The following is a 25,656-nucleotide window of genomic DNA, read 5'->3' as shown; positions in this document are numbered from 1 at the left end:
CAAAATTTTGTTTTTATATATGTTATTATCATATATCATTATTATTATTTCCTATTTCTTTCCTTCAAACCTTAACAAAACCTTGCCCTTCTCCTCCCCTTTGTGAAGATAGAATATCTTGAGTTTTGAAGGCAGAGACTTTAAAAATTTTTTCATTACAGTTTTTGTCCCTATGCCACTTGAGAAACTAAATACTTGTCTAAGGTCACATTTTCACATCTACCACATGTGAAAGGCAGGCCATGGACCTGGGTCATCTGGGACCATCTCTCTCTCTATTCACCTATCTCTGTTGTCTATAGAAGATGATCAATAAATACCTACTGAATGAATATTAAGTGTTAATGAAATATAGATGAAGCTGAGTCTAACAGTGGTTTCCTATTTTCCCACACTTCCCCTGACCTGGTCTTTGGCCAGTTTAATCCTGGATGGATGCTGGGGATCCCAATATGTAGCTATCAAATTAACAATCTTTTTAACCCTCTTGAGTTTCTCCTGCCCCCAATCTCATTCATCTGTGCCACATAGTTTATCTAATTTAAAATTTAATTTTTTTTGTTAAAATAGTTCCTAAATGGAGACCAACTGATTCTATAATTCCTTTCCTCCCAGTTCTTATATTCTAGATTATTAACTCCCCTGAGGGCAGAGTCTTTTTAAGTTTTAAGTGTGTATCCTCAGTGAATGATGCAGAGTAAGCCCTTAGTGAAATCTTGGTGACTGAAAGATTCATTGCTCCAGGGGTTGCCATGGTGGATTTGAGCAGGCTGCAATTCATTGCAAAAGAGCAAATTCTCAGGAGAAATTGAATAAGAATGTCCTGTGAGAGATCTAAAAACTGGGGAAAATATGGAGATTCTTACTGAGAGAGGGCAGAAGAAAGAGGAGAGGACTGAGGGTAGTATTGAGAAATTGCCTACATTTCAGGAGTGGGAAGAGGAGACAGAGAAGTGGGGGGTGGTGCATGGGGTCAGGGAAGGCCAGTGTCATGGAAAACAAGAGAGAAGTGGGGGGTAGTCACTGATGTCAAAGAAAACAGATGCATAAGAAAGAAGAAGAGATTGATCATTAGATTGCTCAGATAGGGGCTTATTGATGCCTTTCTGAAATCCTGAGCGAGAAGTTGTACTGTTTGGCTGCATTGTGCATTAACTAGGCTTTTAAAGGGTAGCTTGGCAACCTAGCAACCAGTGATAACATGGTTTCTATGGAAAAATGTGTTCCAAGTTCATAACAGCCAATTTACAAACATTTGGAATCCAACTTATTCCTAAACTGGGGACTGCCTTTGTGTATGTGTGTGGTGTATGTGTATGCACACACACACACCTACACAGCCCATAGAAATGCAGTTGGCTCTATTTTCCTCCTTTCACGAGAATCTAGGGCGTTCTTATTAACACCAGACCATGTTCTGGGCTTTGTGTTCCCATAGGGACGCCGTTTCCTTTCTTCATTCATGTGTCATCTTTTATCAGTCCAGATGTTCTAAGCAAAAAGGTCAGAATATTGACTTTCCCGGACTTGCTAACATCTCTGAATGAACTAATCAGTGAATTAGTAAATCACAACTTAGATCTCTTAGATAGAGAGCCCAAAGAGACTCTGAGGACATCTAGTCCAGCTCTCTCATTTTACAGATGAAAAAAATTGAGGACAAGAGAGGTGAAGTAACTTTACCAATAATGGGAGACGGGGACACCGACCAGATCCAAACCTATGTGCTCTTTTCATTGTATGGAGTAGCATTAATTTATTCACTTCTGTTCTTTAGCCCAATTTCAAAATTTTACATTCTAGATGCAGTCATTGGTGATAGCTATTAACATAGATTGGCTAAGTGAGAAATTGTGATTGTGTTTTAAATTTGATCTCGAGGTTAATTGCTATGATTTTTAAACACCTTCCTATGAAATAACTGATAATAAAGCTTTGCAAAATGCTTTACAAATATTTCATTCAATCATCAACAATTCTTGGAGGCAGGGTTATTACCACTATTTTACAGATGAGAATATTGGGGAAGGCAATGATTAAGTGACTTGTCCACATATGAGATGGGATTTGGACTCAGAGCTTTCTCACACCATGGTTTTGAACTGTACCACCAAGTTCAATTGCATTGGAAAGTTCTTTCAATCTTTAATGATGATACTTCTAATCTCAACTTATAGAAAATTATAAATTTGCAAGAGAGAGGTCATCTTCCAATTCGGCTGAGCACCAGTCTCTAAGAGAGACCAATGCTTATTGCCTTTATTTTCTTTTTAATTGTTTTATTGATTCACCCCACCTTTTTGATGTCACTGTCTCTATTCAGTGACTTCTCTTTAAGCTTCAACACATGCTAAAGTTGTTGTCAGTGTGAGTTACAGTCAGGCAGGAGGCTCAGAGATGGAATCCATCTGGCCCTAAACCAAACACAAGAGTCTTCTTGCCTTCTCAGTGTTGAATGATTTAGCCCCAGTGCATCTGTGTTCATTCCTGCCATGGGCAGGCTATCCAGGAATTGGTAACACAGAGCTGGTGAGGGCCATCAGAGGTCATCTGGTCTAGTCTTCTCCTTTTACCAAAAGGGAAGCTGAGACCTATGGAGATCAAATGCTTTCACACATAGTAAGAAGCAGATTCAAGATTCAAGGCCAGTTCCTCTGAGGCAATATCCCTCTGCTTCTTTTCCTTGAGGGGATAGCCAGAAGAGCATAAGAACTGATCCCCTTCCTTATGAAGGGTCATAGCACTAGGTTCAAATCCTACCAGCGTGGTTGTTTTCAAAACCACAACTAATGAACAGGTATCTATTAGGTGCCTCTTACTGTTTGGAGTTCTGAGGCTACAAATAAAAAGCAAACAGTCCCTCTTTATAATAGTCTTTGATCAGCTATTTTTTCTGAGGGAGAAATAACTACCTTCTGAGTGTCCTTGCATGTTTGGCAGGAAACCATAGCTTATCTGATCAGGAGAAAAGAACGACCTGTGCGGTCAATGTTATGCCAGACAAAGCACTAATATATCGATAGTTAATGAGTGAGTCATTGAACTTGTCTAGGACCCATTTCAAGTATGGACATTGCATTTGATGGTTTCTAGAGGCCAGTCAAACTCCTAATCATAATTATGTGGTATATTTATTCATGGCATTCAGTTCAGTCAGTTTAATTAAGTAAACATTTTAAACCCTTACCATATCTTTGATTCACCAAAGGTTATGCCTTCCAAGTCAGATGATTGCTGCCCCCTGACTACCACCTGCCCTCAAACTCTAGGGGAGGGAATCTAGGACCATGAAACTGAGTCTTGGGAAGAGCAGTTCCCCATTCCTGCCCAGGACCACCAACTCTGTCTGCAGCTCCATCTTCACAGTCATCATCAAGGAAGGGGAACAATTTCTGTGGAGATGCAGGAGACCAAGCTTGACCTCCTCAAAAATTAGAATCCTAGAGTTCAAGAGAAGAAAGTTCTCACACTACAACCCTGGGTGATATCAGGTTGTTCAAAATCAGAAAGAAGATAGTATTTTACCAGTGCTAAGCTACATTAAATAAGCCTCACCATCCACTTTTCCCCTGAATCCTGAGGATTATGGGACTTTTCCATCTGACTCCTTGACAAAACCTCCCATTTTTGGTCACCCACATTAGAATGTGAACTCTTTGAGAGCAGGAAGACTGGCTTTTCTCTTGTATCATCATCACTTTGCATATAGTAAGTGCTTAATAAATATTTATTCATTCATTCATATTTTGGGCACTGGGGGAAGTGGCCAGGGCTACTATGGTGTTTGTGCCTTTCTGACTGTATTTTTCCCATACTCCATGTCTTCTTTTAAACTTAATGCTCATCTAAGGGCATTCCCTCAAACCACTACTTCTCTTTCTCACTGTCTGCTCATGAGATAAAATAAAATCTAGGACTCAGAGGTAAATTCTCCCTTCTCCTTTGACACATTTCCCCAAACTTACTTCTAACTTAAAACCATATGCTTACTTCTCAATATCCCTATCCATGCCATGCAATAACAACCAATCCCTTTGGAACCTCCCCAAAATATAGAGAGGTGACAAGGGAATCATCCTATTCAGAGACAACACCTTTATCTGCCTTGGTTCAGGCAACAAGGTCCACTAATATTATGATAGAATCTGATTGTGCTTTAGGAAGATTAGTTTGGAAGCTATGTGAAGGATGGTTTGGAAGGAAGAGAGACTAGGAGCAGGAAGAGCAAGTAAGGAACTATGACAGTGGACTTGGAGAAAGCAAAAGAAGGCTGAACTGGGACCAGTAGTGGCGTGGAGTGGAGATAGGAAGGAGAAAATTAATACAAGAGATTAATATGTAATTCAGATGAGGGGCATGTGTATGTCTTTACAATGTGAAAACAACATTGGTTGGTGGTGGGAGGGAAAGCAGAATAGGAGAAGAAATCTGGAATGAAAGAAAGACAACATGGTCCAAGGGCAATGAGCCCTGGATTTGGAGTCTGGAAGTGTGAATGCAAATCACATCCCAGTCACTTACTACCCAAGAGGTCAGGAACAAGTCACTTTTCTCTCAATTCATTTTCTTTACCTGCAAACTGCTTGAACTATCTCCCTTACAGGGTTGTCCTGAGTTCGGGCCTATGCAGACTTTAAACCTTGTATAAATGGGAGAGGATGTCATTATTTTTCCTCATGATTTTCCAATTCCTTTCCCTCCTGAATTTTCTAATGCAAACTGACCTCCTGACTGTTCTCCATACATGGAGTTACATAATTGGCTTCTGGAAGTATGTGTACACATATACATACATGTATGTGTATGTGTATATATGTGTATATATATATACACACACACACACATATATATATATATATATATATATATATATATATTTAATTTATCTGAGATGATATTTTATTCCAGTTGAAAGGAAGCCCTTTAACCAGAAGGGCCATATTGTTTTTGTCTTTGTATTTCTCTTGTCTAGGAAAATTTCTGGCACCCAGTAGCTATTTAATGAAAGCTTATTGATTTGAATTAAATTGAAAGAAATATCAAAGGGGAGAGAGAGGGAGAGAGAAAGAGAGGGAGAGAGACAGAGGAAGACACACAGACACACAGACACACAGAGCCAAGAGTGAGAGTGAGAGAGAGAAAGAATGAAAGTAGCACTGGATGAGAGAGAGAGAAAGAGAGAGAGAGAGAGAGAGAGAGAGAGAGAGAGAGAGAGAGAGAGAGAGAGAGAGAGAGAGAAGAGAGAGATGATGGGTGGAGATTGTTGCCAAGCTGACTCCATACTGAACCGATGGCTCTATCAGATAGATATGCTGGTATAAAAATGGCACCCTACAGAGAGAAGAAGAAAGTCATTTGAGGTCATAACTAGCAAAGTAGAAGAGAAGGTCAACTGTATCCACAACAGATCAAACCTCTTGCTTGTGTTTAGGATGCAGAAGTAGAGGGAAGGAAGGAAAGGAGGATTAAATACATTCTTTGTACAAGGCACTGTGTTCAAAGTTTTACAAATAGAATCTCATTGAGATTAAAACCCATAGTCTGGGATTTCATTAATTTATTTGCTTACATGTTGGTTGATTATTGCAATTTAAAATTGCATGTGAAAATTGTGGCAACCACAAAGGACACAACATGAAGATAAATTCAAATCCTTCAAGTTTGCAAAATGGGGAGAGGGACTAAACCTGTGATGTTTTTGGTTTATAGAACTCCCCAGATCTCTTCATTCTACCTCTGCAGGTCAAACTCTTGTCTGCAGCTTAGAATCTTAGGAAGTTGCTTAGAGCTCTAATAGGGGCATTCTCATGCATGGGCTTCATCAGTGATTTATTATGCCCTTTTTCCTTCCTCATTGATTTTAAGAAGCCTCAAGGTCATTTTTTTTTAAAAAAGAACACAGTCTTTATAAAATACAGTAAATGTGTGTATGTGTGTGCTCATGCATGTGCAGTACTTTTCTGGAAGACAACAATTATGTATTTCTAAATTTGCTGGGATTATTTTGCTGTGTGATTTTTCCCTTGCCCGAATAGACAACATGAGGAACTGAATCAAGTAGATGTTGGATTGTCTGTTGACTCCCTGAAGGCATTCATAGTTGTATCTGTATCCAAGAGATATACCCTTGGATTGAAGGCTTTCCATACAAGGCATTCTCCTGGGTTCCCCAAGCTCCTTTTTTCTTCTCTTAGCTGCTGCTAAGTCGAATCCAGCACCTCCAGCTGAGGCTGCTCCACTCTTGGGGCACCTAAGACTCTGGCTAGTAATTATCTCTAATAATGTTATGCTGCATGCTTTACACAAAAGCAGGGGTGCTTAAGGAATGGTTATTGGGTTGTTTACTTGGGGCAGGTAATGGAGCCTTGCTTTCTGACCTGTCATTATGCCCATAAATAGTTAATCCCATTTTTGTAAAGAAGAAACCAGAGCTATTAGCATTATTTATAGAAGGATATTTTTAACCAGCCAGCAGCCAGGGAGCTGGAGCTAGAGCACATTTTCTACTGCTTTCCTAATGCAATTAGGAGAGACCCTACTAAGCAAGTTAGAGTGGAAAATTTCTGCTCCCATGCTGAAGGTTCAACATGACCCTTTTGTGTGCTGTTCCAGGGAAGAAGAGATGCATAACAACATTTGTCTGCATAGAAACGATTGTAAGATCAATATATTTTGAAGTCAAAGGATTTTCCTTAATGGCATCTTTTTTTTAAGCACTTTTAGCTGAGCTCTCCAAGACTCCATGTTCTAGGCTAGAGCAATTTACCAGCCCCACAGGAAAAAAAAGGTTAGAATGGATATTTCCATAATTATCACCTGGGGTAGCACCTTCAAACACTCAAGGAAATAAACAGGAATAGGTTAATTAGACTCATGGATTTTACATGTTCTTTTGTTCATTAAAGCTCAGGTAATGTATCTGTATCTCCCTCTATATCCCCAACTACCTCCCCCCTCAAAGTAATCAAGAGATTAATTCAGTCACACCCCTGGTCACACCATGGACTGAGGAAATCAGACTTATTCATGATATTTTGGGGATCAGTGCACATGACTGATGTTATTCTTCATAACTGGGAAATGATGTTCCTACTTGAGAACTCCATTGTTCTTAAATTTGATGGAAGGAGGGTGTCAGGTCAGAGTAGACAAGGAGTTAATTGCAATAATCAGATTCTCCTTTTTCTTTATTTTGATTTGTCAAAACAGAATTGGGGATTTATATTTATGGTTCCCTGGGCAACTATATCCTTCCCTCACATAGATAGATAGATAGATAGATAGATAGATAGATAGATAGATAGATGGAGAGAGAGGGAGAGAGAGAGAGAGAGAGAGAGAGAGAGAGAGAGAGAGAGAGAGAGAGAGAGAGAGGTGGAGATTTGTTTTGAGTTCATTGCATTTTAGTGATCCATTTTTGGATTAGCAGTATGGCAAAATTTGAATGAGTTCAGCAATGATAACTTTGTATGTCCTGACTCATGGTAGAATGGAAGCCTCAGATAGAATGTCATCCTAACATTGTTCCTTGTTTAGCATGGATATTACTAAGCCAGAGAGGGACCATAGGAGGGCAATCAGTGTGGGGAAGGAATCTGAGATGACTTTATAATAGAATAGGTTGAAAGAATAAGAGATGACGGCTTGGAGGAATAAGGATTCTGGTAAAATGTGAGTGATCTCTGTCTTCCAATATATCCCTTATAGAAGAGAGATTTGGTTTACTCTGCTTGACAATGGAGGGCAATGTTGGGAGGGTAGAACTTTAAAAGGAGGAAATTTAGCTTTGATATTGATGGAAAAAAATTTCTGGGCAGCTAGGTGGCACAGTGGATAGAACCATGGGGTTAGGAGGACCTGAGTTCAAATCCAGCCTCAGATACTTAATAATTAACTAGCTGTGTGATCTTGAGCAAGTCACTTAACCCACTGCCTTAAATAAATAAAATTTCTTTTAAAAAGAAAGCTTTCTAATGAAAAAATGGAAGAGGTAACTTTGAGAAGCATATTTCTCCCATGGAAAATAATCATGCAAATGCTAGATGGCTACATGTTGGTTAGGTTGTAGGAAGGCAATCTCTTTCAAAGTGTGGGTTTTCCTTGATGGTCATTGAGGGCCCTTTCTCCTTTTTTCCTTTCAGAAGTCATTTTGTTTCTGAGGTTGAACAGTTCTAATTTTCACAATCTTATCATTTACTAATCCCTTATGTATAACCATCAGCTAGTATGGCCAATCATTTCATGTTTTCTGCATTCAACAGGCCATATGAAATCTTGCTTCTGTCTTCCTCCTTCCAATAATTTCCCACTCTCTTTCTTCTCTGCCTTTATGAATCCTACTTGTTCCATGAGGCCCAGTTCATTGGTAAGAATATTACCTTGGAGCCTGAGACAGGTTTTAATTTCACCTCTGGTGCTAATTAATTGTCTGACCTTGGAGAAATCATCCTTTCTTTGGGCATAAGTTAATTTGGAATATGAGGGAATTGAACTTGATGGTTCTCTCACCTACCTTCTCTAGACTTAAGATCCACTTTTCCAATGATCCCTTCTGCAACTAACAGTGGTCTTTTCCTCCTTTGAACTCCTATGACATTTGTGATTCAAGCCACTGTATCCCAACCTCTCTGAGGCCTCCTTTTTAATGTCACTTTTTCAGACACTCCCACCCTCCATGATGGAAGTGTAATTCATTATTAAATGAATTTTTATTTTCTTCACCATAATAGCATGCATATAATTCAAAAATAGGATCATGAATATACGTGAGATATTTATTCAATATACAAAAGATATGTTGGACTCTATTATACTGGGTTTTTCTGAATATTTTGTTGTCACTAAAGAAAAATTAAAGCTAACTATTGAATTTAACAAGCATTTATTAAACAGCTCATGCATCCCAGACAGCATGCTGGAGATGGAAAAAGCAAAAATTTTAAAATAAAATCCCAAGACACTTCTACCGAGATGAAATTACATATATACAAGGAAATAAATACAGAACATATTCAATTATGTCAAAGAACTTTCTGGGGTGAGGACTGCTAATAATCAGGGAAAGTCTCTTGTGGTAGATAATTATTTATGATTATATAGAGCTCAAACAGAGCTAGGTGTTCCATGGAAAAACTTTCCAGGAATGAGGCACAGCCTGTGCAAATGTGTAGAAGTGAGAGATAAAAGATCTGTTCTGCCAAACACTAAGATTTGTTTGAAATCTAGAGTGCATGGATCAGTGTCTTTTCTCTGAGATAATTTCCAATTTGTTGTGTGTGTGTGTATGTGTGTGTGTGTTTATCTATGTGTATATATGGAGATGGACATGTGCATTTATGCATGCATATATACTTGCTATATATACATACACATTATACTGTATGATGATGATGATGATGATGATGATGATGATATTTATTCTTCATGCTCAGAAAAGACCATGCCATCAGGGAGATGATGCCATGACAAGCACATGAATTTTGATTTTCCTGAGGTGGGCTGTGCTAAGTCTGCAGCCTCACTTCCTGCTCCAGAGTCATCTGGGTCCAGAGACCAAATATGGATCAGGATGACTGGAGATGGCCCTGGATGCCAGGCAATCTGGGTTAAGTGACTTGCCCAAGGTCACACAGTTACTGAGTATCAAGTGTCTGAGGCTGGAGTCAAACTTGCATCCTCCTGACTCCAAGGTCAATGCTCTATTCAGCTAGGTGGTGCAGTAGCTATTATTATATTGTATAGACATGTATCATAATATACATATTCTTGTATTACATACTTGTAAAATGCATAAACTTCTTGAGAACAAGGAATTCTTTTTCTTCTTTTCCTTTTTATACTCAGTACTTATAGTAGGTATTTAAGAAATGCAGTCTTCAGCCTTTTCCTGTTTACTGGTTACTCCCCAGCTCCTCCCACACATGCCCATATCTCCTTATTCTTAAAAAAACTTTTACTTGATCTGACTATCTACTTTATCCTCCTTTATCTCTCTTCTATTACTCTGCTAAACTTCTTTTTTATTTTATTTTTCCAGCTCATGCAAAGGTAGTTTTCAAGATTCATCCATTTGCAAGTTTACGAGTGCCATATTTTTTCTAGTACCCTCCCTTCCTTCCCCCCTCCCTATGGCTGCACAGATTCTGGTAAAAGTTGTATACATACATTATGTTTAACAAATTTATATATTAGTCATGTTGATAAAGATAAATTAGAACTAAGGAGAAAATACCATTAGAAAGAAAAAACATAAAAGAAAATTTTAAAAGTGACTTTGCTCTTCATTGACTCAGTTCTTTTGGTTGTTCTTTTTGTTTTTTCCTGTATATGAATGTCATTTTCCATAGCAGGTCCCTCAGGAGTGTTTTGTTCACTTGACTTTTGTGAGTTGCTGCATCCATCATAGTTGATCCATTGGTACCATTAATATGTGCAAAGTTCTCCTGATCCTGCTCAATTCGCTCTCTGCTAATTTTTTTTTTACAAGGCAATGGGGTTAAGTGGCTTGCCCAAGGCCACACAGCTAGGTAATTATTAAGTGTCTGAGGTCAAATTTGAACCCAGGTCCTCCTGACTCCAGGGCCGGTGCTCTATCCACTGCACCACCTAGCTGCCCCTCTGCTAAACTTCTTAAGAAAGCCTTCTATACTTGGTGGCTCCATTTCTTGTCTTTACATTCTCTTCTCAGTCTTTTGCAAGCTGGTTTCATCCAAATGAAATCACTCTCCTCATAGTTAATATTAAACTCTTAATAGACAAATGTCATGTCATCTCCCAATTCTGAAACTCCTTGATATCTCTGCAGCAATGAAACTGTCACTCACCTTCTCCTCCTGAATATTTCTTCCTCTCTAGGTTGCACCGAATTCCTCTATTCTGGTTCTCCCTCCTACCTCCACTGCTCTTTATCAGTTTTCTTTGTTGATTCTTTATCAGGGTCATGCATATTGACCATAAACCTCTTGTGGTATGAATAGTCTCTAGTGTGGACCCTCTTTTTCCTTCCTCAATACTGTCTCCCTTAGGTGATCTCATTACCTCTCCTAGGTTCACATATCATTTCTATGCAGATAATGTCCAGACTTATTTATTCAACTCTACTCTCCTGGCTACAGGCATATTTCTTCAACTGCCTTTTGGATATTTCTAGTTATATGTAGCATAGGCATCTCAAACTTGCCCCAAACAGAACTCATTTTCTTTCCCCCAAATTCTTTCCACTTCTGCACTTCCCTATTCCTTTTCAGATTCCCATCATCTTTCTAGATAACCAGATTCACAACTTTGGTATTCCCCTTAACTTCTCACTTTTGGCCCACGTATTCGATCCTTTGCCAAATTCTACCCCTTCTCCCCTCCTGACATCTCCTATATGCCCTATTCTACTAGCACAAGATGTTTATTGATTCTCTCTTATACTGCAGTAATGTAATGTCACTGATTTCCCAGCCTCAACTTTCTCTCCTAGAACTCTTCTAGTTCATCTTCCACTTCACCGCCAGCGTGATTTTTCTAGAGTTGAATCTAGGTGTGATTTTGTTGTTTCCTTACACCATCCACTCTTGCCCAGGTGGGTAAGGGGCTCTTTATTTCCCCTAAGAACAAATAGAAATTAATCCATTTTGGCATCTTCATTCCATGAGCTTCCTGCCTTGTCAGACTTGACTCCCCTCATACATCCTACAATTTAGATCTTCTGGCCTACTTACATTTTCTTCAGCACAAACACTCCATCTCTTTGCAGTGGCTGTGGCAGATGCTTAAGAAGCAGTTTCCTCACCTCTACCATTTTGTTTCTCTGACTTCTTTCTAGTTTCAGTTTAGTTACAGCCTCTGCAGCATGTTTTTCTTAGGATTTTCCCCAAATGTTAATATCCTCCCCTTCCAGGTTACCTCCACTTACTCTTTTTTTAGGTTTTTTTTGCAAGGCAATGGGGTTAAGTGGCTTGCCTAAGGCCACACTGCTAGGTAATTATTAAGTATCTGAGACCGGATTTGAACCCAGGTACTCCTGATGCCAGGGCCGGTGATTTATCCACTATGCCACCTAGCCGCCCCCACTTACTCTGTTTATTTATCTTTTTTATACTTAGTTACTTATGAGTTGCCTCCCCTGTTAAAATGCCAGCCCTTGAGTAGGATGGACTGTTTTTCCCTATATGTGTATCCTTGGTATTTAGCATAAAATACACACTTAATAATAGTTAGCTGTTGAGTGACTGACTGATGACCTCCAAAGACCCTTCCAGCTCTAAATCGAGGATGCTATGATTCTATGAAATTCTACCCCTGAAACTTACTGCCTGGGTGACCTTGGACAATGTTATTCATTCTCTATGGGCCTATAAAATGAGGAATTTGAACTAGATTAAATAAGTGGTCCCTTTTTAGACCTAGAGTTTTGGGATTAGCATGACTATGAGAATGATGATGGTGGTAAGAATGATGATAACTGTTTATCATGGTAAGGCTTTTTAAGCAGATAAACATGGATGGAGTGATGGATTTGGAGTCAGAGAAACATCCCTTTCAATGGAAACTCTGATATTTAGACATTGTGTGACCATAGGCAAGCCACTGAACTTGCTCCAACACACAGTTTCCTTAGCTACACAATGAGAACGATAGTAGCTGGGGTAATTGCCTTGCAGAGTTGTTATGAAACTGGAAAGGGATCATTTCTGTGGAGTGCTTTGTAACCTTTAAAGCTCCCTGGAGATATCACTTATTTTCGGTGTTATTGTTACTATTTAGAATTTGTTGTTGTTGCTTATTGTCTTGCTTCTTATGTCTGATAGCTTTCCCATAGAAATAGTCTGGGAACCAGCCATTACCTCATTACTGTTCTCTTGTGTGTCATGTCCAGGCTATATTCCACGTATGGATGAAACACCTTTTGTATTTGTATTGTAATGCAAATTGAAATTATGTTCTATCATCTTTTTCTTCCTTCTTCTTTTTAGAAAAGCCCTTTTCTTCCACTCTCACTATGAGCTAGAAGATACCTTCTCACTTCACAGCTGGGGAAACTGAAGCTCAGAAAACTTGTTATTTGTCTAAGGTCACACAGCACCTGAGAATCAAAGATGGCTTTTCAGCTCAAATTGTGCCACTAAACCACAGAGCCCTCTATGTATTTCAGTTAATATAGTTAGATATACCTACCAGAGTGGAATTTCCCCACTCCTTTTACCCCAGTTTCCAAGAAAATGTTGGAAAGAGTTGATGTCCTTCCTAGATTTTCTGGTGAAACATGATGTATGTGTTCCCCCCAGATTGATTTTTATGCAGGAGGTCTCCAAATATTTAGAGCAGTCTTAAACTTTAAAACTTTAATATCTTACTACTACACTCACTAATTCTTTTAGAACATCCTGCATATCAAACTCATCCTATATATATATATGTATATGTATATATACATATATATATGTATGTAATATGTAAATTTGTATATATCTAGCTGTTTTAACATTATTTCTAAGCAATGAACTACTTTATAATCCTTATTAAAAGCTGTTGTATTATAAACATTCTAGTGGGGAAAATTGAAAACACACATACACACACACACACACAAAAGAAATCATTGATGGGAAAACTTTTTTTCAAAGGAGCTGTTATGCTGTCACATTTGCTAACAATTATATTCAAATACCTTAGAAATAACCATGCCCTCTTCTTCCCTGATTACTTTGTATCAATAATAAAACATGTTGATGAAAAAGTGTTGAGTTGCCTGGGTGATTCCATTTTTTTAAAACACTGTACCAGTATTCATATTATATAGAGTAACTTTGAAGCAATCAATTTCCTTGAACTTTGAGCATGCTGACATATCCATGTTAAAATCAAAAGATTTTTAAGAGTTTCTTAAAGAAATTGAAGAGTTTCTAAGGCAAATAACTTTATTAGGGTATAATCTATTTTTCTCTTTTGGTCCAGAAGTTAGAAAGACAAAGTAGAGTTGAGATATATTTGGTTGAAACATAAATGAGAGGTCTTTGCCTGTGGTATTATTGGAAGGTAGGAATAAAATCATGTTATAATTTCCTTTCCCCATGGATAATATAATATTATAAAATATATTCAACGTATTCCAATGGGAAGGAAACTAAGAATTGATTTTATTCTTGATGCTTCCTCAGGTACTAAATCTGCATACCCAAAGGAAAAAAAGGGAGATTTGGAAATTATTTGGATAATTCTAGACCAAAATCTTGCCAGGGAGAGCAGAAAGATTTAACTTTATAATCTAAACTGATTTCCTGTATGATTACAGTCACCACAGAGGGTCAATGAGAGACTTTGTCAAAGGTAGAACTGTAATATAGATGGATTCCATTAGCAATATTCTTTTAATCTACTAGCATTTTAATCCTATCAAAAATGGTTACCAGATTATTTCAGCATTCCGTATTCATAGTCAACCTATGCTAACTCCACTTGGTAACCATTTGTCTTTCTAAGGGATTACCAAATTACCCTATCCTTGAAGTAAATCATCATTAAGCAGCAAGGGCTTCTAGACTTGACTTTGTTTACCTTCATTTTTCAAGGTACGTTGTTGTTCATGACTATTATGGAAATATGTTTTACATGATTACACATACATCATCTATATCAAATTGCTTACTGTTTTATGTAGGAAGGAGATTATTTGGAACTCAAAATTTAAAAAATAAATGTTAAATTATTTTTATATGTAATTGAAAAGAATCAAGTGCTATTTAAAAAACTGGATAAAGGAAGGTGTTGTTATTGTTTAGTGGTTCAGTCATGACTCTTTGTGACCTCATGGACCACAGCATACTGGACCCTTCTTTTCTCCACTATGTCCAAGCTCATGTTCATTGCTTCCATAATATTATCTATTTCATCTTGTATCCCTTTTCCTTTCCTTTTCAATCTTTCCCAACACCATTTTCTCATTATGTGACCAAAGTATTTAAATTTCAGCTTTGGGATTTGACCTTCCAGTAAATAGCCTGAATTAATTTCTTTTATCAACTGATTTGATCTTTCTGCTGTCCAAGGTACTCTTTAAAGTCCCCTCTAGTACCATCATTTGAAAGCTTCTGAAGTCCTCAGCTTTCCTTATAGTCCAATTCTCATACATATATTACCACTGGAAAAACCATAGCTTTGACAATATGAACCTTTGTTGGCAAGATGATGTCTCTGATTGTCCAGCTGTCGAGATTTACTATATCTTTCCTTCCAAGAAACAAGCATCCTCTAATTTCATGACAGCAGTCGCCATCTTTAGTGATCATTGAGCCCAAGAATATAAAACCTGACAATGCTTTCATTTCTTCTCTCTATTTGCCAGGAAATGATGCCTGCCCCGCCCCCTTTTGCCAATATCTTTGTTTGATTATATGGTTCAAGCCAGCTTTCACATTCTTCTCTTTCACCTTCAAGAGGCTTCTTAATTCTTCTTCACATTCTGCTATTAGAAAATGGTATCATTTGCATTTCTGAGATTGTTGATATTTCTCTTGGCAATCTTAATTCCAGATTTTGATTCATCCAGCCTGAAGTAAGACTTCATCTAGTCATTCATTTGTTTAATTGATTATTTATTTATTTAGGAAATTCGATGAAATTCTAATTTGAAGTTACCAAAAGCTCTAAAGTAGCAATTCTTATTTGGGAGTCCATGACAAGGGGATGTATGCACAAGAAACTGTGGAGAGAATCCAGAATGAAAATTATAACATCTTTTTATTCATTGACTTCTCAATGAAATTGAGCATTTCCTTCAGTTGTTCAAAAGTTTGATTTGCAGAAAGGGTCCATAGGTTTCATCAGATAAATAGCCAGAGGGATGGAAGACAAAACCAAACCCCTAAAACTAGAAGCAAAATAAAAATCCTCCCCAAAGCTAAAGAAACCTGCTCTAAAGTAATGGTAGTCAACCTAAAGACCAAACCTTCACTTTCTTAGCTGTTAACTTGGCAGTATCAATGTGTCATGCTACCAAGAGATGACACATTTCTTCTCGGATCATGGTTTATAACAATTTCATCAAAGGGTCCAAGAGCATCAGTACCTGGCTATCTATGTGATAGGATGAGGGATTCTCGATATTCCTCCTCCAAAAATTTTATTTTCCATGATCTTGATGCCTTACCTACAATTCTCACATGACATGCCCGTTTGGAGTCAAACAGTGTTAGATCTATTAAAATTGTCCTGAATGGAGGGGATTAAATTTTTAAGTCTTATAAATCATTAAGAACTTGGAACAAGTAGTTATCCAAGTCAACAAAGTTAGTTATCCAGCAGGGTTTTGAGGATATACTTTTGTAAGCATAAAGAACTTTGTCCACTTAAAAGGACTGCATTCCATGTTTGATTTGGTATCTACACCCCAGGGAAATAGCACCCTGAGGTATATTTCCTCCAGAGGCAAGTTTTGAACCAGGTTTTTCTGATGCCAAGTGCCTTTCTCTAATCATGATAATGAAACCTCTTTTTATATACAGTAATTTAATGTTTGAAAAATTCTGTGTAAATACAATTTCATTCGAAATTCCCAATATCCATGAAAGTAGGTGCTATCGTTACCACCATTTTAAAGCTAAGGTAACTAAAGCGGACAGGGTTTAAAAGACTAGAGAGAATTGGGGTGGGGGATACAAGAATAGTTGTAGAGGAAGAATCATTATGACTTCGCAAGTGATTGGCTGTAGGGGCTAAAGGAGAACAATACTCATTAGTTAGTTGTGTCTGAATGTAGATCATCTTATCTCCAAGGCCAGAGCTTTCGCCTAACTGCCTCTATCTACTAGGTGAATTGTTCATTATAAAAACAATAGCTAATATTTATGTAGCATTCTAAGACATACAACGTTTTTGCCCATGTTTTTTCATTTTTTCCTCCATAAAAGTCCTATCTGCTAGGCATTGGAATCCCTAATCTATACAGAAGGAAATGGAAGTAAAGGGAGATAAAAATGATTTGCTTTTGATTCCACAGCACAACACATTGTTTTCGAGATGATTCTCACGACTCAGCTTTCCTGATTCCATGGTCAAGGAGTCTACTTCTCAAATACATACTTTTCTCATTTTGCCTAGGACTCATTCTAAATTCAGAGCTTCTAGTATAAATCTCCAGTGCTCCTCTATAAGCTAGGCTAAACTAGATAGTACAGCAATTATTTTCCTGGGTAATTTATTCTTTCTAATCACCAAACTTCTCTTTGCTTCATCAGAAAAAATGGGGATAATCTTGGTAGTCCGTCAAACTCCCAAGGAGAGTGGGAAGAATGATACTTTTAAGTCCCCCAGAGCACAAAACAGTAGGATTATTCTTTTGATTGCATTTTCTCCATGGGCAGAAGAGACCTGGTGATTTGTCAGTTCCTTTTCATCTCTATTATCTATGATGGAAATGCATACATTTAGCTCTGGCCACCCCATATGTTAATATCTTCAGCAGGATTCCTGATAAGTCTTTGAATTGAGAAGGATGTGATTTCTAACCAAATGCACATTCTAGTTGTGTACTGAATGAGAAGGGCAGGACAAATCCAATTTGGACTCTCACTTTGTAGGCCATGGTAATGGATACATCTCTTTTTTTTTTCTCCCAGGAGAGCACTGAGAAGAATTTTAAAAGAAAGCAATATACTAAATTTGAGATAAATGGTCAGGCAAGATGTCTGGGCAGTAAGAGGGCTTACTTTGGGAATTGGCATTGACTCTGAATTGAAAGTACTACTCCAAATAGAGGGATATAGTCCTTCAACTTGTTATAAAGTGGAAACATACACTTGAGATATAATTGGATAGCATGTTTTTGAAATAGTTGTCTCCTATATTAAAATGATTATTTGCCAAAGCTAATGTTCCCTACCACAACTCAGATGAAGCCCAAATTTCTACCTTTATCTCAGTGGATTTAGAGTCTGACTTCCTTTTTGTCCTTTTTTGCCCTATAAACTTGAGATGGTTGTAAAGAAACAGGGTAAATGGATAAGGGTGATGGTAGAGGGAGATGTGCTGAGCTAACATTGTTGTGCCTTGTCAGGAGACTGTCCAATGGGAATCCAGAAGTTCTAGTAGGTGATATGGTATCCTTAAATATCACCTTGATTTTTTGCTAGTCCCTACATCCAATCACTTGTGAAGTCATATTGATTCTTCTACAACTATTCTTGCATCCATCCTTTTCTCTCCAGTCACATAAACTCTGTCATAACTCAGTGCCTTATCACCTTTTGTCTGGACTATGGCAGTATGCTCCTAACTGGTTCTTCCCTCTATATCTTCTATACAGCCAAATTGGTGTTCCTAAAGCATAATCTGACCATGTCATTCTCCTTCTAAGACATTTTCAATTGTTCTTTATGGCTCTCAGTTGAACCTTTCTCTCCTGCCTATATCATCCTGGCCTACTGGCTCTTTTCTGCACATACCACTTCATTTTCCATTTCCATGTCTTGTCCTGCATGTCTGCCATATACTTCCACATGGAATCTCCATCTCCCTTCAAGGCATAGCATGGGCATCATTTACTGAGACAATTCCTAAAGCACTTCATTGTTAGCTCCCTTTCCTTATGGAAATGTCTTTGTATATACTTTGTGTTAAACTAATATACATGTTTATATGCAGATTACTATGAATTTTATGATTACATGCTTACTTTGATATATGAGTGCCTCTAATGTTATTTTTCCCCTTTTTCAGTAAGTAAATCATTATGTTTAAAGTAGCTGGTTTGTATAAATGGATATACATCAATGAAAAATCAAGAGCTAATATGGTGAGTAGGAGAGATGAAGCCCCCTTCAGTTCAGATACTCTTAGATTGTTGAAAGAATATAATCATAGACTGTTGTTCCATGTCTGCCTACATCTGCCAGTAGGAGAGTAGGTTGGAATAAAGGAATCAGCCCAGAGAGTAAGTGGATATCTACCCATATAAGAGATATATAATAAATTACACAACAATCACACCATATGGTACACATTTCTTAAATTAAAGACATAAATAAGGAGTTTGGGATCACCTTCGGGAAGGAGATAACATTTTAAAAATATTTAAATTTATTGTTAATTTACTTTTAACATTCTTTTCAAATTTTGAATTCTAAATTCTCTCCTTCCCTCCCACACTCTCCTAATTCAACTGAGAAGACAAGCAATATATCAGTTATATATGTGAAATCATGCAGAACATTTCCATATTAGCCATATTTTTTAAAAAAGCAAGTAAAATAAAATAAGAAAAATATACTTCAGTTTGCACCCAGAGTAAATCAGTTCTCTCTGGAAGTGGATAGCATTTTACATCATGGGTCCTTTGGATCACTGCATTGCACAGACTATCCAAGTCTTTCATGATTGATGATCATTACAGCATTGTTTTTACCATGCACCATCATCTCCCATGAAATCATTTGGTCTGGCACTGCCAAGGCAACCACAAGCAATCTTAAAATTGAGTAAATCTAGGAACTTTTTAGGGGTGAATTAATTCATTGGGCAAATATATCAGGATAATTTTTAAGTTTCTGACCTTGGCAGAAAACAAGTTCCTCACCCTTGAAGGAGCCTGTCATGTTTTTCTGAAACTAGTAGGTGGCAGCTCTTAAAGAATAGAGATATGAACTTCTCTCTCATATAATGCCATGCTCTGGTCTCTGCTAGAAGGTCATCAAGGAGGAGCCAACCACCACTTCAGTCAACCCATTACATTTTTGAATTGCAACTGTCTATCTATTGCACTGAATTCCTTCTTATTGGGGCCAAAAAAGATCAAATCTTTGGGGCAGAACTGAACAAAATAATCCAAATGAAGTCTGAAGAGCCTAGTAGCATTATCACCTCTCTAACTTCCCCTCTCAATTCAGCCCATTCTTCAACACTTGGGCAGAATTTGATAAATATTTTCTGAAAATTTCCATAATAAACAAGATCAATCTTAATAATTAAAATTTAAATGGCCAGTTAGATAAAGTACTTTACTTATATAATATTATTTGTTCTTTACAACAGCACTATAACTTTAGTACATTATTCTCCCCATTTGGCAGATGAGGAAACTGTTACTTAACGAAAGTAAATGACATGCCCAGATCTAATAAGTTGCTAATAACGTAGCTATTAAGTGTCTCAGGCAGGATTTAAACTCAGATTTTCTTGACTCCAAGCTCAATACTCTATCTGCTGCACCATCTACCTAGATGACTCAGTGAGATGGAGAAGGTTTATTGTTAAGAAATGGAGAGTGATGGCACAAATGTTGGGGAAGAGCCAAGGCAGGAGCTGGAAGAGTTGAGGTTTGAGAATAGAACAGAGCAAGGATGAGGTGAGCAAGATTGTGGGGAAAGGAAGAAAAATCTAGAGAAAAGCTAGAGTCCCAGTCACAAGTTTCTCGTGAATACTTTCTTTAGTTGTGTTCATCCATCATCATCTATCGCCTTTCACCTACATATTTAGGCATTTTATGGGATACTGCTTTCCAAAAGATATATTTGATTTCTGAGTATATTTCCATAGCAGCTTACCCAGCCTGTTATAGAGATTTCTCTGCCTGTCTTTCTAAATATGGAGTCATCATTTTTCTTGCTCCAAGTTCCCAAACACATCCTGTTGGATGAGAATGGATCTAGATTTTCAGGGTATTTTGTTATAGGATAGAGAACAGAGAATGGGCCTGTGATTTCATTGTTATAGCTCTCTCTTATTCATGCAGGCAGGTGTATTCTCTGCAATTTAATAGACTGATAGTTTAAAGCAGAAAGTTTAAGTGATTTCCCAGGGTCCCAAGGCTAGATTGTTTGGGTCAGAAGTGAAGCTTGAACTGTCTCTGTCATCCTCTAGTCCTACACTGCTTAGTGTGGTGGAAAGAAAAGGAGCTCATTCTTCTGGCCTCCCTGTTTCACAACCTTGCCATTAGCCCTGATGTCTGAAATATACTTCTCACCACCACATCATAAAAGTCTCTCTTTTTTCAAGTACTTCCTTCTACTTGAACCCTTTCCTGAGCATCCCAGTTGCTGGCGTATTTCCTCCCAACTACCTCGTATTTAACTAATTTGTATTTGCCAGTATTTACTCTTGTTTGTATTTATTCTGCACATACTTACTTGTATATCTTTGCTTGCTTGTTGCACCTCTATTAGATGTGAACTTTTTGAGAGCAGGGCCTATCTGTTTCCTCTTTTTTTGTATCCCCTCCCCAGCCCTCAGCCCAGTGTCTGGCAAATGGTAAATGCCTAATAAATATTGACTGATTGATTAATTACTTATAGAACTACTAGATTCTCCTATTAGGATGTAAAGGCCTCCCTTCCAAGTTGGGAGTGATTTATTCTTTGTATTTATAACCTCAGTCTTTACACATACTGGATGCTTAATAAATGCTTATCTGTTGATTATTTGGAAGTTGTTTCAGGGTCTCGCTTTCCTCATCTGTAAAATGAAATATTGGATTACATGATATGTAATATACCTTCACACCCCAAATACGGGCTCCTATTTTTACAGATTGAGTCCACATCATGATTATGTCATGAATGGAATTTGGAGGGGGGGGAGGGAAACCTGGTAATTTGGCTTATCATTTATATTGGGGAGAAAACCCAACAATATCCCTCCCTTCCCAAATAAACTAAACTCTCAGTTCTGATATAAGCAAAAACCCTTATGATCTGTGTTCTTTTGTTATTTTTTACTAAAAATCAGAGCACTTCCATATCACTTTTGGTTTTGTTAGAAACGTATCACAGGGGCAGCTAGGTGGCACAGTGGATAGAGCACCAGCCCTGGTGTCAGGAGGACCTGAGTTCAAATGCAGCCTCAGAGACTTAATGATTACCTAACTGTGTGACTTTGGGCAAGCCACTTAACCCCATTACCTTGCCAAAAAACCCTAAAACCAAATCACAGTCATTTGTATTGAGAAGGGATGACATAGAAGCAAGAGTGTTCTGCTATCAAAGTGGGAAGCTGCAAAGTGCAAGAGCCTCCTTTCAAGAGTCAGTTACACCATATTATGTAGTGATTTGTATGATATTTTTCTTAATTGCTCCCCAGAACCTTACAGTCCTTTCAATTAGGAGTAAGATACCAAGGATTTGCTAAGTACTCTCCTTCAGCTGTACACTAGAATGTATCCTTAATTCTGAGAAGAGTCGCTGTTGGGAAGCTATAGGGAAGAAGGCTAAAGGCAGGTTTTCATGAAAGGCTTCTGCTTCTCACAATTTGACTGTTTGAAGGTTTATTGAAAAGCACCAAAGTCTCGCACAATGATTAATTTCTTCTCAATATTATCCCTGGAATTTAAGACTGACTGTTTTTCTCTATTAGATAACTTTTTGTGGACATGACATTTCTCCAGGGTAAATGCCATCTCAGGTTTGGGTTAGTAGCAAAATCCCACCATTCAAACCTGATGTTGCCACCTAATGTGTTTGCCCAAGATGAGTAATTTGCTTTAACCACTCATAGATAAATATTAACAGATTACATTTCTCTTTTGCCTGGGAAATTGGTTCTGCTGAGTAAGAGTTCTGCAAGAGGTTAATAGATTTTAGGTGAGGTTGTAGAAGTGGACAAACAATCTGACTTGATCCCTTTTGGGAATTGACCTCAGGTTCCCTTTAGCCCATTCCAAAAGGGTCTTGCTAATTGATAGCTATTGCAAGAATGTTGAATGACTGTTATTTTTTTTTTTTGGCCTACCTACCTGTGCATGTTTATCTCTTAAATAAGAGTGAGCTTTATTGGGGTCAGTGGTGGTTTGATTTTTGTCATAATTTCTGGCCTATTGGCAAACCCAGGTCCCAGAAAAAAGCACTCAATTTCATTTAAGGAAGAGATATTTAATATAAGCTATCAGTACATAGACCATTGGGTAACTATCAGATCAATAAACCACAAACCTGGTTCAATTGAGTACATGGACTATTAGAACTGTTATTTCAATAATAAATACATTCAAAAATGACTTCTATAAGAGGAAAATGGAATCCCTACCACAAAGAAACATAAAAATAATCTGTACAGAATATTATAATGATTTCTAATCTAGGCTCAGCTAAGTCTCCCTGGACATCAGGACACATTGACTTCCCAACTCTTAGAAGAGAAAAGGGACAGGAAAAGAGGGGAAAGGTTGCCCCATCAGACCTCAGCCCCCTTGTTTATCTCTTCATTTCAATTCAGCTTAATAAACATTTCTTAAGCACTTCTGATTTTTAAGGTCCTCTAATAGATATTGGGGTTAGAAAGACAGAAATGTAATTGTCTCTGGCTTCAGATATTGTACTCTACATGTACAGAGATATGCATAGACAGAGTTATACACATTAATTAAAGTGATAAAGAGGATTAACAGCTGGGGGATTAGGAAATGTCTCTTGTAGGAGATAGCACTTGAGCTGCTGTGCCCCGAGGAAGATAGGGTATTGTGGGGGTTACCACTTCTGCAAAGGAAAGAGAGAAGAAAAACTCCTTCAACAAGGAGGACAGATATGAAGCCTTAAGAACTAAAGCAAGGCAAGGCTGATGAGGGACTGACTCCATTCTAGGCACGGCACACCTGCTTTAGAATCCATTCTTCTAACTGACTCACTTTGGATAAGTGACTTAAACTGACTAAGACTAAATTTCCTTCTCTGTAAAAAGAAAAGCTCAGCCAAGATGATCTTTAATGTCCCTTCCATTTCATATAACCGATGATCTATTTAATTTGGGTAACCTGTAAGAATCCAATTTTCTTTAAAGCATATATCATAGGAAAGGAATTATTTAAAATAATACTGAAAAGATAGGCTGTACAGGATTGTACAAGACTTTAGATGCCAAGTCAAAGAGCTTGTCCTTTAACCTTAAGATTTTTGGCCAGGGAAGTGATATAGTCAGACCCAGGCAGCTATTTGGCAGATCTGAGAAGGATAAATTGGAGACCAAAAAGGTTGGTGATAGGGAGAGCAGATAGATTAGCAAGGGGAGAGACTAGAGACAGGACAGACATTTGGGGGGGCTACCATAAAGGCTGTTGAAAAGTGATGAGAGTCTGAACTAGGCTGGAAGCTGTGTGACTGTAGGGATATTGTACAGAGAGATTGAAGGGAAAATTTAGCTTTATCCTCTAATTGGATATTTCCATGTAGGTGGTCTTATTGTGAAGATATAATAATAATAAGAGCTGCTAACTTGACATGGAACTTTTAGATTTGCAAAGTTCTTTACTGTTATTACCTCATTTAATTCTTTTTATCATTTCATTCCTATCTCATATAATTCCGATTCTGCTCAGAGCCAGTTGATCCTAGGATACTAGGAGTAGAGAGAATAAACTGCCCCCACATTGGGTGAGATAATTGGGTGAGACTGTTTAAGGCATTGTAAATAGGTCCATGCTCATAATTATGTTTGTGGAAGAATTGCCCAGTGTCCTCCTGAAGGTAAGTTAGGAGCGAAGTTTTTCCAGCTGCCGGAGAGAATATTATAATCATCCCATTTTCTGAGACAAAGGGACCTTATTCTGGTTTAATATCACCCTAGCATGTTTCCTAACTGGGGGTCATGGAGTTCTCAAAGCAAAATTTATTTTATCTCATAAATGAAGGGGTCTTTTTTTTGCCCCATCATACCGAGTACAACCTGTCTCAAATTTTTCATGATTTTAGATTCTTTCCCATCAATCATCTGCAAAGGAGGCATTTTCTGATTCTACAATTTTATATGGATCCCAGTGACATTCCTCAGGTGACTGTTTCCTGTCACTTTCCCTGCATGGGGAGCCCACCTCCTTTCCCAATCATGGACAATATCCTTCTACTAATTCTTGTACACATTTCATTTCTACCCATCATTTGTCTTTCCATTGTAATTTTGGTCATCAGCTATATTGATTCTTTACATATTGTGGTATTCCATGATTTCCAATCATCAAATATTTTATCTGAATTATAAGGTCATATAGTGGCCAGTCATACTTCACTTTGAAGGAGTACATGACTGTAAGTTTTTACATGTGGGACAATGGCCTGATTGTGGGATACACAAGTAATTACAAGGCTGTGGCTAAGCCAGAAAAATGTAGATGACTAAATTATTTCTTTGACAGAATACTTTCCATTTTATGAAGTTTATTAATCTCCTTTCTAAAATGTGGTGCTCAGCACTGAATACAGTGTCCTAGATGTGCATGGTATTCCAGATACATAAAGATGGGCCTCAGTTTCCTCATCTCTTAAAAAAAAGGACAATCCTATGCCCCATCCTTTGGTATAGCAAAAGAAAAGAGGACTTTAAGATAAAGTGAAAAACTCTAGCTCTCTGGCAAAATCTGGGATGTTTGCATATATGACTAAAATGAATTTTTTTTAAGTGTGAAAGAAAGAGTACACGCAAAATGATTTTATTTTCTTGCTTTAATGGCCCTTAAGTAGGAAGAGGACCCAGGCTTGATTTTCATAGTGTGAACAAGTCTAATTGGAGTGTGATTCATTTTTCCCCCCTTTGCCACAGGTTCATTGTAAGCAGACATAGATGAGACTTTAAGTTGGCTTATAATTAGACATTTTCATTAAGAGCTCACTTGGTAATGCTCACACTTGATATCTCTTTTTTATAATAGCAAATAATGTATAAGACCCTTTCAACTGACTATGGAGCCCCAAACTT

The 25,656-nt window shown here is 37.7% G+C and overlaps 1 protein-coding gene across 4 annotated transcripts in view; it reads left to right on the top strand.

The window, feature by feature from the left end:
• Positions 1–25,656, top strand: part of ZCWPW2 (zinc finger CW-type and PWWP domain containing 2) — a 475,923-nt gene that overhangs the window by 355,365 nt on the left and 94,902 nt on the right. The window contains exon 1 of one of the 4 annotated variants that reach the window (XR_012470452.1): positions 14,060–24,338. The exons of 2 other annotated variants lie outside the window; for them this stretch is intronic. The gene's annotated coding sequence lies outside the window, so the exon portion shown is untranslated. Of the gene's footprint in view, positions 1–14,059; positions 24,432–25,656 lie in introns of those variants that run through there. One more of the 4 variants, XR_012470451.1, reaches the window with a different exon arrangement.

The sequence above is a fragment of the Macrotis lagotis genome, chromosome 7, assembly GCF_037893015.1.
Source record: "Macrotis lagotis isolate mMagLag1 chromosome 7, bilby.v1.9.chrom.fasta, whole genome shotgun sequence".
Lineage (NCBI taxonomy): Eukaryota > Metazoa > Chordata > Mammalia > Peramelemorphia > Peramelidae > Macrotis > Macrotis lagotis.
This window is presented reverse-complemented; position numbering and strand designations above follow the sequence as displayed.